Genomic DNA, 13,184 nt, shown 5'->3' on the forward strand with positions numbered 1-13,184 from the left:
TATTCCATATATTTGTGTTTTAACAAGCTCTCCAAGTGATTATGATGCCTGCTAAAGCTGAAAACCACTGACCTACTTAAAAGCCCTCCGTGGCTCCCACTGCCGGGCCTGGATTCCTCGGCTCGGCCTGCAGGACCTCTGGGACCTGCTCTCTGCCTCTCCCGCGTCCAGCCTCCTCCCGACACACCTGCTTCAACTCCTCTCACCTGCCAATGGTGCCCTGAGCAGCGCTGTCCCAGGCCTCTGTGCTGTAGACTCCTCCCCTCAGAGCACACTGCCACTCCCTCCTGGAGTGTCCCCTCTGGCCCTGACTAGCCTACGTCCCTCTTGTCGTTAGCTGACAGCCTGTTGCTGTCACCCTCCGTAGACTAGGAACTCTTGGAGGGCACGGCCATGCCTTGGCACACGTGAACCCCAGCACCCGGCACATATGTGGCACCTGATTCAAAGCCACGACTTAAGTACTGTCCCCTGGGTCGTCACAAGATCCCTGGACACACGTTGGCACAGAGTCATGGTTATTTCATTTACTATTGAGTTTACTATTAACTACAGAGGGGTTGGTGGGCTCCTGGAGGATTCACAGCAAGCCCCCTGCAGCTCTCCCAGACCCCCTGCTCTTGAAACATAGCTTCTGGAGGTACCTAGAGTGTGTGGGAAGAACAAGGGAGCTGGGGTCCAGTAAGCTGTGCTTGTACCCTGGCTCTGCCACTTTCCAGCCCTATGACCTCAGGAAAAGCTCCAAGACTCATTTATCTCATCTGTAAAATGGGATTGTTGTATTAAAGTTAGACACGCTATGTCCAAATCTGAGTCCCTGTGAAAGCAGAGTATGAGACAAAGCCTTGGATGCAGGGAATTTATTTAGGAAGTGATCCCAGGGAGTGAGCTTGAAAATTTAGGAAGGACAAGGAAAGAGGAAACACTATGTAACTATTGCCGCAGGTGGTGAGAGGCTTCATCCTGTCGGGACCTCTGAGGAGCACACAGAATGTGCCCCCAGAACAGTCCATCCAGAGGACAGGAAGTGGGTCATTTAGCAAAGCTCTCATGTCCCATGGTTCAGGGCTGACAAGGCCCTCCCTCTTCCATACTGTTGCTGAGGTGCTCCTGTCTGCAGCTGTGTGGGTTATGAAGCTTGAGGGAAGGCGGGAGGCAGAGAAGCACAGAGGTGGGACTGGCTCATGTGGAACTTTCTACCACGGCTGCCGGTGAAGGCAGAGGTAGGCCAAGGGGATGCGCAAGGGGCCCTGAGAGCATTCGATCCAGTCTGTGAACACGCCTGCCCCATCTGCAGAGACTGTCTCTCACGCGGCCCTGTTGCTCTGATCTGAGACGGCCTGTTTAGCCGTCTGTGTCCCTCCCTTGACAAGGGTTTCCTGGAGGGCAGGGATGATGTCTGTCTCGCCCATCACTGTACCCCCAGTGCCAAAGTGAGAGCACTGCACAGAGCACATCCTCAGTAATATCTGTTGAGTGACTGGATGAACGGAAGCACCCCTCTCATAATGGATACTCAGGACCATCCACCATGGCACTGCTCAGACTTCTGAACTGAGGGAGAGAATGCACTGCTTTCTGACCCAATTGCAGAGAATCATCCAATATGAGTGGGTTGGAATTCCTTTCTATTCAAGATGGAATAACAGAGACCAGGTCTACCCCCTGACCTGAAACTACTACAGGCCCAGACAAAACATACTAAACAATGGTGCTCAAGACATTGGGCATGGGGCAAAAAAGAAGGCTCATCCCTGAGAGACAGGAAATGAATGAGGTGAGCCTTATGACTGCCCCAGCTTAATGCTTAGAGACAGTTTCCAGGCAGCCTTGGGAAGCAGGGGGGTACAGGATGGAGGGACAGATTACAAAGGGGCACGAGAAAGTATGTTGGGGTGATGATAGGTTCGCTATCTTGATTGCAGAGATGATCTCACAGGTGTATAGAAAACATACCAAAACCTAACAAATTGTACACTTTATGCCATTTTATTGCATGTAATTATATACTTGGATAAAGCTGTTTTTTTAAAAAAAAAAAATGAGAGGACTAGTATTTCTGCTAGGTAATGGAGAATAATCTACATTAGGAAAACACATGCAGAAACTCATTGAAGTGTGTATAAGTAGTCAATATCTTTCTGGTAAGATCCTTATCTCTCTGCCTTTTGACAAATAATCTTTGTCTAAAATCTGGATCCAGTTTCCAGTGGGTGTTCAGAATTTTGTCCAGCAGGAACACAGATTGAAAACACATTTCTAAATTTCACATGAGTCGCTTCTCCCATCCAGATCAGAGCCAGTTGCCATGGGAGGGGCATGCCTAGTTCACTAGGCCATACGCCAAGCTGTTTCCTCTGGGGGATTCAGAATTGTCCCCCACATTCCACTGCTTCCACCAGAGAAGCCCCAGGAGGCTCCCTCCTGAAGCTTCCCTGACACACCTGGATCACTGTCACCACCTTTGAGAGCCCTATCCTTTGATGCCCTCTGCACTTGCCCACTATCCTGCTCAGAGCACATCCTCAGAGGTCTGGCTCAGAGCCAGACCTCTCAGGCTCCCAGCTGGAGGCTGGACCTGCTGGCTCCTCCACTGACCACTCCCCACCCCTCTTCCTTCCCACTGCTCTGCTCTGGGTGAGGAGAAGGGGGCCTGCAGAATGATTCCTCCCTCTCGATTCACCACCCATTTCCCTAGCAGAAGAGCTTCAGTTCTTAAAGACACAGTGCTTTCACTTTGAGCTCATAAGCACCTCCTCCCAAGAATCGAAGGGCGTCCCCAGGGGACTATGCTGGGGTGTATTCAAAGGGTTCCCCTTTCTCTTTGGGACCTGAGGCTAAGTCTGGACACTGCACCAGACCAATCTGTATTAATGTGATCTTTTTTTTCCCTTAGGTCCCGTGGTCCTTCCTGACAACCTGGTGTCAGTCTACACAATACATTCCTCTTCCACACACCCAACCTGCCATCAAGCTGTATGCAACTGAATCTCCAATGTGGACAGGGCTCTGGTTATTTCCCATTGGGATGCTGAGCCCAGGTAAAGTCAGCGCAGGTAGCTGGGGTGACCATCACACTCCCTGAGGACCCCCAGGATGGTCCACATAAAGCTCTGCAAGAGGACTCTGCAGGGGCTTATCTTAGAAAGTCTTGGACCCTGGAAAAGGAGAACGTGCTGCGTTACGGCTGGCATTGTTGATGCAAGTGTGCCAGGAGGAAAGGAGAGTTTGGGAGGACAAGGTTGTAATGGGGAAAGCAGCCTTTGCCAGGTTCCTACTGAGGCAGATATGCCCAGCTTTTGAGATGCGTGTCAGGAGCGAGTAAAGGAAGAGGTCTGGTCTAATGTCATAGCTGGCACCCTGTTGCCAACTGCTGTCACATCCTGTGACACTCCAGGTAGGACGTGAAGTCTCAGGTCCTCCCCAGGGGCTCAAGGAAGTAAGTCCAGCAGTATATAGTGCTCACAGTGGAGAGAATCCTAACTCAGATCGTTCTAGGAGCTCCAGCATCTCCCTTATCTCTGTCTAATGGCCTGGCCCAACCCCATCTCTCACTTGGTTTCCTGCAGCAAGATTTCTGTCTCCAGTCCTGGGCCCTCCCAGCCAGCCTTTTCCACTACGCTACCCGGGGAGGATTTTCTAAAACAATTGTGCCAACATTTCCCTCTGCTCACACTGGTCCCTGCCGGCTCCCATCCACCTCTTGGTTGCATCTCCTGGTATCTCCCACCCACCCAGCCCCACGTGTCTGCCACTCTGGACTTGTAGCCATCCAACCTATGTACTTGACCCTTCCACCCTATGTACTTGACCCTTCCATCTTCTTTGGAGGACAAGATTCAAAGGACAGGGAGAAGGTGGAGATGCAGGAGAGAGGGACAATGGCAGACAGAAGGAGACCCAGCGGGTGATGAGAGGTGAGGAGGTGGGGGACAGAGCATGGTACTGACCGGCCAGAGAGAGACATGGTCATGGGTGAGAAGGGAGAGGATGAAAGTTGAAGGAGGTCATGTCTTAAGCCCCATGATCTAAGTTAAGTAGGACATGGAATTAAGTTAAAACTGCAACTGCAACCCAATGGGCCACAGCTCCTCAGAACACGCACACAGGCACACATACACACACACACAGGCACGCATACACACGTACTCTCCACGGGCAACGTGCTCACTGTCCCCCACCCCTCCTTGGAGTATTTGGCTTGTCCCCATGATAAGCCAAATACTCAGGCAGAAGCACAGATTTCCTGAGGGTCCCTTCAGAGAGGCAAGGCCAAGCCCCCGAGGGTCTAGGGAATGCATGGCAGAAGGGAGCAAACAGTCCCAGAAATAGACACAACCACTCATAAGTATTTAGTTTATGATAAAGTTTGTGTTCCAAAACAATAGAGGAAATAATAGGCTATTTAATAAACTGCCTTGAAACAATTAGAAAAAAGATACTCACATGACACACCGAAACCCATCCAGATGGGTTTAGTGGAAACAAAAACCATGATACAACTGGAAAAAATAAACATGTTTTTAAAAAATCATTTGGTGATGAAGGCTTTCCAAGCAAAGGCAGAAACCATAAAGGAAATGATTGTCAGATTTGACTAAGTGAAAAATGATTCTAATCCCCATTTTGCAGACAAAGAAGCTGAGGCCTGAAAAGATCAGAGGACCAGCAAGTGTGGATGGTGACAGCCACCAACACCTGGGACACATTTTCCTAAGAGATGAAAGTCTTCCAAGGCCATTGGATCAGAGTCTCAGTGCCAGTGTCCACCAGGCTAGGCTGCAAGGAGGGAAGCAGGAGAAGGGGCCGTGTGTAGGCGTGTGAGGGAGACACCCTGGAGAAGGGGTGAGATAATGTCCCAGCCAAAGGGGACAGAGTACCCCTGCCTCCCCAAGCACTGTGAACTGAGGCTGGGAGAAAAGGAGGACCAAGCTGTCAGATCTTCAGAGGCTCAGAACTGAGTATTAAACCTCCTGTTTTATATTTTCAGAGAGGGAAGGAAGCAATGTGTAGGACCACACATTGTCCACACACATCTTCAGGCCAGACTGGGGGCCTGTTTCCTCTGGGTTAGAGATACACAAAGTCTTGACCTGCAGGGCAGAGAGGGTGAAGGAGGGCAGGGGGCAGAAGTGGAGACCTCTAAAACTGAGGGGAGACACAGGAGCACACAGCTACCACACATCAGTTGAGAGGGCTTTGATGTTTTGATGTTACAATATGTGAACTGAAACTGGGAACTGACCTTCTTTTTTTTTTTTTTTTTTTTGTTGCAAACCATTGTATTACCCGGGCTCTGGTAGCCTGTATACAGCAGGTACCCAATGCTCTCTTAACAGATGCAGCCTTTTATCCCACAAATTTATCTTACGGATATTCTCAAAGGAGTAGGTGGAGAGGCACATAAAGTTTGTGAGCTTGGTGGTGGAGACAGTGGCTGAACAACCAGAGAGATGAAAGAGCTTAGGGCTGGCTAAGTGGGGAAGCAAGAAGGGAGTAATGAGGTTGTTCATTTAATGAGTTTCCCCTCCACTCCGCCAACATCCCATCCCCTCCCAAACAAGTCATTCAATAGTAATCATGCACTCATTTCTCCGGGGAATAAGGTAAACTTCAGATTACAGAACCAAGGTAAACAATGTTGCAGAATTAAAATGTGTTCAAGAAACCAGTCACAATTCAACGCCCCCCACCATTCTTCCCCAAACAGCAGAGACGGTTGATGAGTAACACCCAAATAGGAACCAGTGTGGGTCCTCAGCAGAGTCCTCCAAAACCTGGGTGAAAGGTATAAAAAGTGCCACGAAGGTGATGTCAAATGTTAAATTATGTATGCACCCCTTCCCTTCTCTGGTATACCCGCTGGGCCTCTTCCCTAAGGCCAACCCTTAGCTCTTGAGGGGAACTAGCTTGGAGGGACCAGAGGACAAAGGAGACAAAGTGTCAGCTTGTGCTCTAGGACACTGTTACTCAACTTGCATGTGCAAAGGAATTACCTAGGGTCTTGGTAAAAGGAAGATTCTGGTTTGGTAGCTCTGGAGTAGAGCTGAGCCTCTGCATTTCTCACAGGCTTCCAGGCTGCTGCTGGTCGACACACCACATTTTGAGTAGTAAGGATCTAAGGTCCAGATGTAAGGCAGGAAAGGGGAGTAAGAATGCATAATCCACACTGACCTCTCAAGAAAATAGATACAGGAGAGAGGGGAAAGCAAGATAAATACCGGTCTCTGCAAGGGGGCATTGGGCTGTGCACCCTCAGCACCCAGAAGGTGGAAAAGATTAGAGACCCCCAGAGGGTAACTTGGAGATCTAAGCATTAGATATTTATAGGTTTTTGTAATGTGAGGATGAAGATCATATGCTCCCTCCTTAATCTGTTAATGTAGTGATTTTGTAAATAGTTTTATAACATTAAGTCAGTCATGCACTCCTAGGGTAGCACCAACCTGATTATATGTTTTATTTCCCTGTTGGATTCAAATTTCTAGTATTTTGTTTAAATACTTAATCTATTTTCCTGAGTATGATTGTCTAATCATTCACCTGTTGAAGGACGTTTTGGTCATTCCCAGTTTGGGGCTATTACAAATAAAGCTGCTATGAATAGCCACATGTAGGTTTTTGCGTGAACATAAGTTTTCATTTCTCTGAGATAAATGTCCAGGAGTGTGATTGCTGAGTCTTGTGGTAAGTATACATAGAGATAGTTTTACCTCTTTTCCAATTCTTATACCTTTAAATGTCTATTCTTATCCAATTGCATTGGTTAATACCTCAAAGGCAATGTTAAAGCATACTAAAGATAATGAGCATCTTTGCCTTAGTCAGAATAGCTCTAGTGTTTCCCCATCAGGTAGGACTCTGGCTTTAGGATTTGAGGTTTATATATTTTGTCATGTTAAGGAAGTATCCATCTGTATTAGTTTCCTAGGGCTGCTATGACAAAGTACCACAAACTGGCTGGCTTCAAGCAACAGAATTTGTTCTGGAGGCTAGAAGCCTGAAATCAAATTGTTAGCAGGGCCACTCTCCCTCTGAAACCTGTAGGCGAGAACACTTCCTTGCCTCTTGATAGCTTCTGGTGCTTTGCTCACAATCCTTGACATTCCTTGGCTGACAGCTGCAGCACTTGAATATTTGCCTCCATTGTCACATGATGGTCTTCCCTCCTGTGTCTGTGTGTCTGTGTCTCTTCTCTTCTTATAGGGACACTGGTCATAGTACTCCAGTATTACATCTTCTTAACTTTACTAATTATATCTGCAATGACTATTTTTCCACCCCCGCATGCAAAAAAATCATTCCATTGCTACCTTCCTTTGTACGTTGTTCTGGAGAAGACTGATGCAAGCTTAATTTTCTTATGCATTTAAGTAATTTCACAGTTGTGCCTGGAATCCCTGAGGATTTTTCTTTGTCTTTAAAGTCTAGTAGTTTACGTCTCAGATTTGAGCATTCTGGGACAATTTTCAAAGTATATGTGTTGGGAGACAACTCTCTGAGTCACTCATATTTCTGTATATACTGCAAATATATACAGAATATGTATACAGTATATACATATATATATATTAGTATATGCAGTATATACAGAATATACACTCATTGTCTGGTTCCAGACTACATTTTTAAGGGAGCTTATATAGCAAACAGTCTCAGAAGATAGATAGAGATAGTTTTGTCCTCCAGGACTAAAAGAAGACATGCTTGGTGTTCAGCATAATAAAGCAAAAGGAAGGGATGTTATCTACCCATTATGAAACACTCAGGTTCCCTAAGCTCAGAGTACCTCTCCTGTTACACTGTATGTGCAGACATTGTCTAGCCCTCTGCACATCCCCCTTGAATATTGGGGCTGAGAGAAAAGGACAATACATTGGATACTGATATTGCTGTGAGTAATAAACTATCTTTACTCTCTGACCTAGGAGTCTCATGTTTTCTACTGGTAACCATAAAACCATAAAATATAAGACTCTTCAGAGTTCTGGACAACATGATGGGCCATTTTAATATGATTATTTACTTTTCTCTCATTTCTGGAAAGTTTTCTTGAATACAGTTTTAAATATTTGTTTTGTCCCTGTGTTTGCCCTTTTCTTCCAGGGATTCCTACTATATGTAGGCTGAACCTTCTTTGCCCATCTTCCATTTCAACCATTTTCAGAACCATTTTACTTCTTTCATTTTTATTACTTTTGTTGGTTTCATTGTTTTCTGCCTTTCTTCAGTGTTCCTTTTCAAATTTTCACTTCAATATATTCCTCCTTGTACAGCTTGTTATTTATTCTGTATTTCTGAAATTGTTTTGCCTTTTTCTTCAATTTCCTTCCTGAGTTTGGTCAACTCTCATTGCATTTCTTCTCATTGCATTTCAAAACAAAATGTTTTGTTCATTTTTGTTTTTAGATTTTTAATTTCTGATTCTAATTTTTTAATCTTCAAATGCTTTTTTAAGTGTATTCAATTCATATTGCAACATGTGTTATCAGTTTCTTCCATTTTGGGGATGTTTGCTAGGGGAGAGTTTTGATTAGCTACTAGTCTTATATGGACTTGGTTTGATTTATTTTTTATTTTTCCTATTCCTGAGCACTGTGTGCACAGAGTTCATAGTTTAAGAGTACCCTCTTCTGCAGTTTTTTTATGGATGACAATGAGGGGAATGAAAAGCATTGGCATATCTTATCCCTTTTTCATTTCTGCAGAATCAATATTTTTCCTCTCTTACTTACAACTTTCCCTTCACTGTCAGTCCACAAAGGACATAACTTATCTCTATTTATTTTATTATCTCCTAGAAGCTATGCTTTTCTGAGGCTGCCAATTCCAGTCCTGTTCACTTTAAAGCCATTTTCCCTTTGGTTGATGCTGTGAGCTACCATGTCCCAGACCTGTGTTCAGTATTTTGACGCTTACTGTTGCACTTTCTTTCTCTGGGTGTGATTTTGTACGGGTTTTGTCTATGCCCTTTTCTCCTAATTTCCTTTTTCACAGATTCTCATAAGCCTCTACTCTCCTACCAGCAACAGCAGCAGAAGCTCTGTTGAAACATGGTGTTCATTTCTCAAGTTGTAGTTAGTTTAAAGTTTGTGGTGGTCTCTGTATCCTAGTGATGTGAAGGTGTGGATCAGGGGTGATTTTATTGCTCTTCCTCTTGACTTAATTGATTTTGGAAATGATGCATAGAACTAAATAGATGCAGGAAGCTGCCATTATTTTTCAGACCATTCCAAGTATTGTAAATGTCTGCTTTTATTTCTCTTTTGATCTATAGTTATTTAGTTTGTTTTTAAATTTCATAATGTATGGATTTTTAAATTATTTTTATCTATTTGTTTCTTCCTTAATTGCACTGGAATTAGATATGTGGTCTCTATGTTATTAATTCTTTAAAATGTACAGAGACCTAATTAACAGCCTACTTTTGGGTTAGTTATTATACATGATCCTTATGTTCTTGAGAACAATGTATATGCTCCAATTTCTTTCTATAGGGGTATATATATATATATATTCATTGGATCAATTTTGTTAATTATATTGTTCAAATACCATGAAAGATTTGTTGTCTGCTTGATCTACTAATTACTGAGAGAAGTATATCAAAAATTTCCCAGTGTGATGTGTGTTTCCCAGTGTGATGTGTGCTTATCAATGTATCCTTATTGGTCTGTCAAATTTTGCTTTATATATTTTGAGACTATGTTATTAAGTATATTTAAGTTTATAATGAATTGAAGATTTAATCAGCATATCTTGACTGGCCCTCTTCATCTTTTTAAAAAATCTGATATTAATATAGCTATGCAAGCTTTGTTTTGGCAAATATATATTTTCCATCCCTTTATTTTCAGCCTTTTCATGTCCCTTTGCTTTCATGTGGCTCTTGCAAGCAGAATATGTTTGGATTTTTCAATTTAATCTGATAATTCTATATTTTAACTAGAGAGTCTGGTACATTTATATCATGATTATAGACATGTAAAATAATTTTCCTATGTTATTTCATTTTTTATATTTATCCTGCTTTTACTTTTTTTTTTAATTTAGAGTTTTTATAAGGAACTGATTTATCTTTCTGTAAAACACGTATTTATCTAGAGTTTAGTAATTCTATCATTTACACCTTGATATTCTTCTGTCAAATTCAAGTAAAATTAAATGTATTGTTACATACTTGTGTATATGTATACATACACACAAATCTATTTATATCTATTTTCCTACAATGAATATATCTTGTTTTTGTAATCCAAAAGTTATTTAGGTATAGCTTAATACATAAATGGATAGATAAATAAAATATTTGTTTGTTTGTTTGTCTGTTTTATAGGGAAATGGTGTTGTTACAACCAGGTAGACTTACCAACAGCCATAAAATGGAAGTCATCTGAAGGCAGAATCTCTTCAACACCGCCTGCCCTAAATAGTCTCACCTGAGATTAGTAAATACCTGCAGAAAAAGAATGGATGCTGTCAGAAAGGTGTGAGCTGAGCCCCTATGGTGGGGTTACAAGATTTAGCAAATAAAAACCTTACATGGGATGTACTTATACTAAAAATTTACACAATGTTTATCTGATAGTCAGATATAACAAGGTGTCCTATATTTTATCTGACAACCCTACCCTATGGGTCACCCTCACCCATGTATTACACTGGGGAGTGGAGGAAAGCGAGACGGCTCTTCTTTGTAAGCCCATGACCTGTCTCTGCTGAACAGAGCTAAGAAGAGTTAGAAATGTCTGCTCTCTATTTGGACACCCAGACTCATTGTCTCTTATTTGCTAGCAGTCTTTCAGGGGCCCCTTTAGCACTTGATCTAAGGAATAAGGACACTATTAACATTAGTTTTCAGCTTGCTAGAACTCCCATCTCACCCCTTGCCAACAACTCCAACATCTGCCCCACCACACACATACACACACACAAGCTTTTTGCCAAGGTCAGACCTCAGAAGCTAGAACCGACCAGGGAAACCCCACACTGAAGGATTATGGCCAGGCACTGCATCCTCCCGAGCTCAAGAAAAGAATGCTAACCTATTGCCCACTCAGAACTTCCTTTATTGAAAACCAACAAATTTCTTGATTCCAATGGGTATGGATCCCTCAAAATCATTGCAAAGTCCTCCTGGATCTTTTGATCATCGCCTCCCCAATCCTTACCCATGAGTTTTCCTGCTCACAATTATTCAGAAGTTTCCACTCTTTCTTCTGCTATGCCTAAATAATTATAATAAGCTAATCATTGACCTTTTATACAAAATTCTAAGTTCCCTGTATATTCTTATAATAAATCTGTGATGGTTAGTTCTCAGTCCAGCTCTGACTGAAAAAGCATGGGCTCTGACCCTGACAGGCTTGAGTTTGAGGCCTAGATCACTCATTTACTAGCTTGTAACTTTGGCCAATTCACTGAGCCTCTCTGAGGCTTCTATTCCTCATCTATAAAATGGGACTAGGACAAGTGACTCTGAACAAAATCTTACTCTGTTGAGTTGGCCAAAATGTTCATTTGTTTTTTTGTTCTGTAAGATGGCTCTAGTAGCACTTAGTTATCTTTAACTTCATTTGAAACAATTCTGTTAGATTGTATGTGACAGCTGCCCTATCAGCGTGCATTTAAAAAAAAGACATCAAAATTGGTGAATTTTTGTGTGGACATTTTACTATTGAAGATGCAAGAAAAAAGCAACATTTTTGTCATATTATGTTTCATTATTTCAAGAAAGGTAAAAACGCAAAAAAATAAAAAAGATTTGTGCAGTGTAAGGAGAAGGTGCTGTGACTGATCAAACGTGTCAAAAGTGGTTTGCGAAGTTTCATGCTGGAGATTTCTCGCTGGACGATGCTCCACAGTTGGGTAAAACAGTTGAAGTTGATAGCGATCAAATTGAGACATTAATTGAGAACAATCAACATTATATCATGTGGGAGATAGCCGACACACTCAAAATATCCAAATCAAGCACTGAAAATCACTTGCACCAGCTTGGTTATGTTAATCGCTTTGATACTTGGGTTCCACATAAGTTAGGATAAAAAAACCTTCTTGACCGTATTTCCACATGCGATTCTCTACTTAAACGTAATGAAAACGTTCCATTTTTAAAACAAATTGTGACAGGCACTGAAAAGTGAATAATGTACAATAATGCGGAACAGAAGAGATCGTGGGGCAAGCAAAATGAACCACCACCAACCACACCAAAGGTCAGTCTTCATCCAAAAAAGGTGATGTTGTGTATATGGTAAGACTGGAAGGGAGTCCTCTGTTATGAGCTCCTTCTGAAAAACCAAACAATTAATTCCAACAAGTACTGCTCCCAATTAGACCAACTGAAAGCAGCACTCAACGAAAAGCATCCAGAATTAGTCAACAGAAAACGCATAATCTTCCATCAAGATAACGCAAGACTGCATGTTTCTTTGATGACCAGGCAAAAACTGTTACAGCTTGGCTGGTAAGTTCTGATTCATCTGCCATATTCACCAGACATTGCACCTTTGGATTTCCATTTATTTAGGTCTTAAAATTCTTTTAATGGAAGAAATTTCAATTCCCTGGAAGACTGTAAAAGGCACCTGGAACAGTTCTTTGCTCAAAAAGATAAAAAGTTTTGGGAAGGGACTTCCCTGGTGGCACAGTGGTTGGGAATCCACCTGCCAGTGCAGGGGACACAGGTTCGATCCCTGGTCCAGGAAGATCCCACATGTCTCGGAGCAACTAAGCGCATGTGCCATAACTACTGAATCTGCTCTCTAGAGCCCACGTGACACAACTGCTGAGCCCATGTGCCACAACTACTGAAGCCTGCACACCTACAGCCCATGCTCTGCAACAAGAGTAGCCCCCACAGAGAAGCCACCAAAATGAGAAGCCCATGCACCTCAATGAAGAGTAGCCCTCACTCACCACAACTAGAGAAACCCCGCACGCAGCAATGAAGACCCAGTGGAGCCAAAAATAAAACAAAATTAAATCTTTAAAAAGAAAAGTTTTGGAAAGATGGAATTATGAAGTTCCCTGAAAAATGGCAGAAGGTAGTGAAACAACAGGGTGAATATGTTGTTCAATAAAGTTCTGGGTGAAAATGAAAAATGTGTCTTTTATTTTTACTTAAAAACTGAAGGCACTTTTTGACCAACCCAAAATTAGACACCATTCAGACTCATAAG

This window comes from Delphinapterus leucas, chromosome 4 (assembly GCF_059928025.1).
Source record: "Delphinapterus leucas isolate spDelLeu-1000000601 "Yukka" chromosome 4, BTC_Dleu_Yukka2, whole genome shotgun sequence".
NCBI classification, from domain to species: domain Eukaryota; kingdom Metazoa; phylum Chordata; class Mammalia; order Artiodactyla; family Monodontidae; genus Delphinapterus; species Delphinapterus leucas.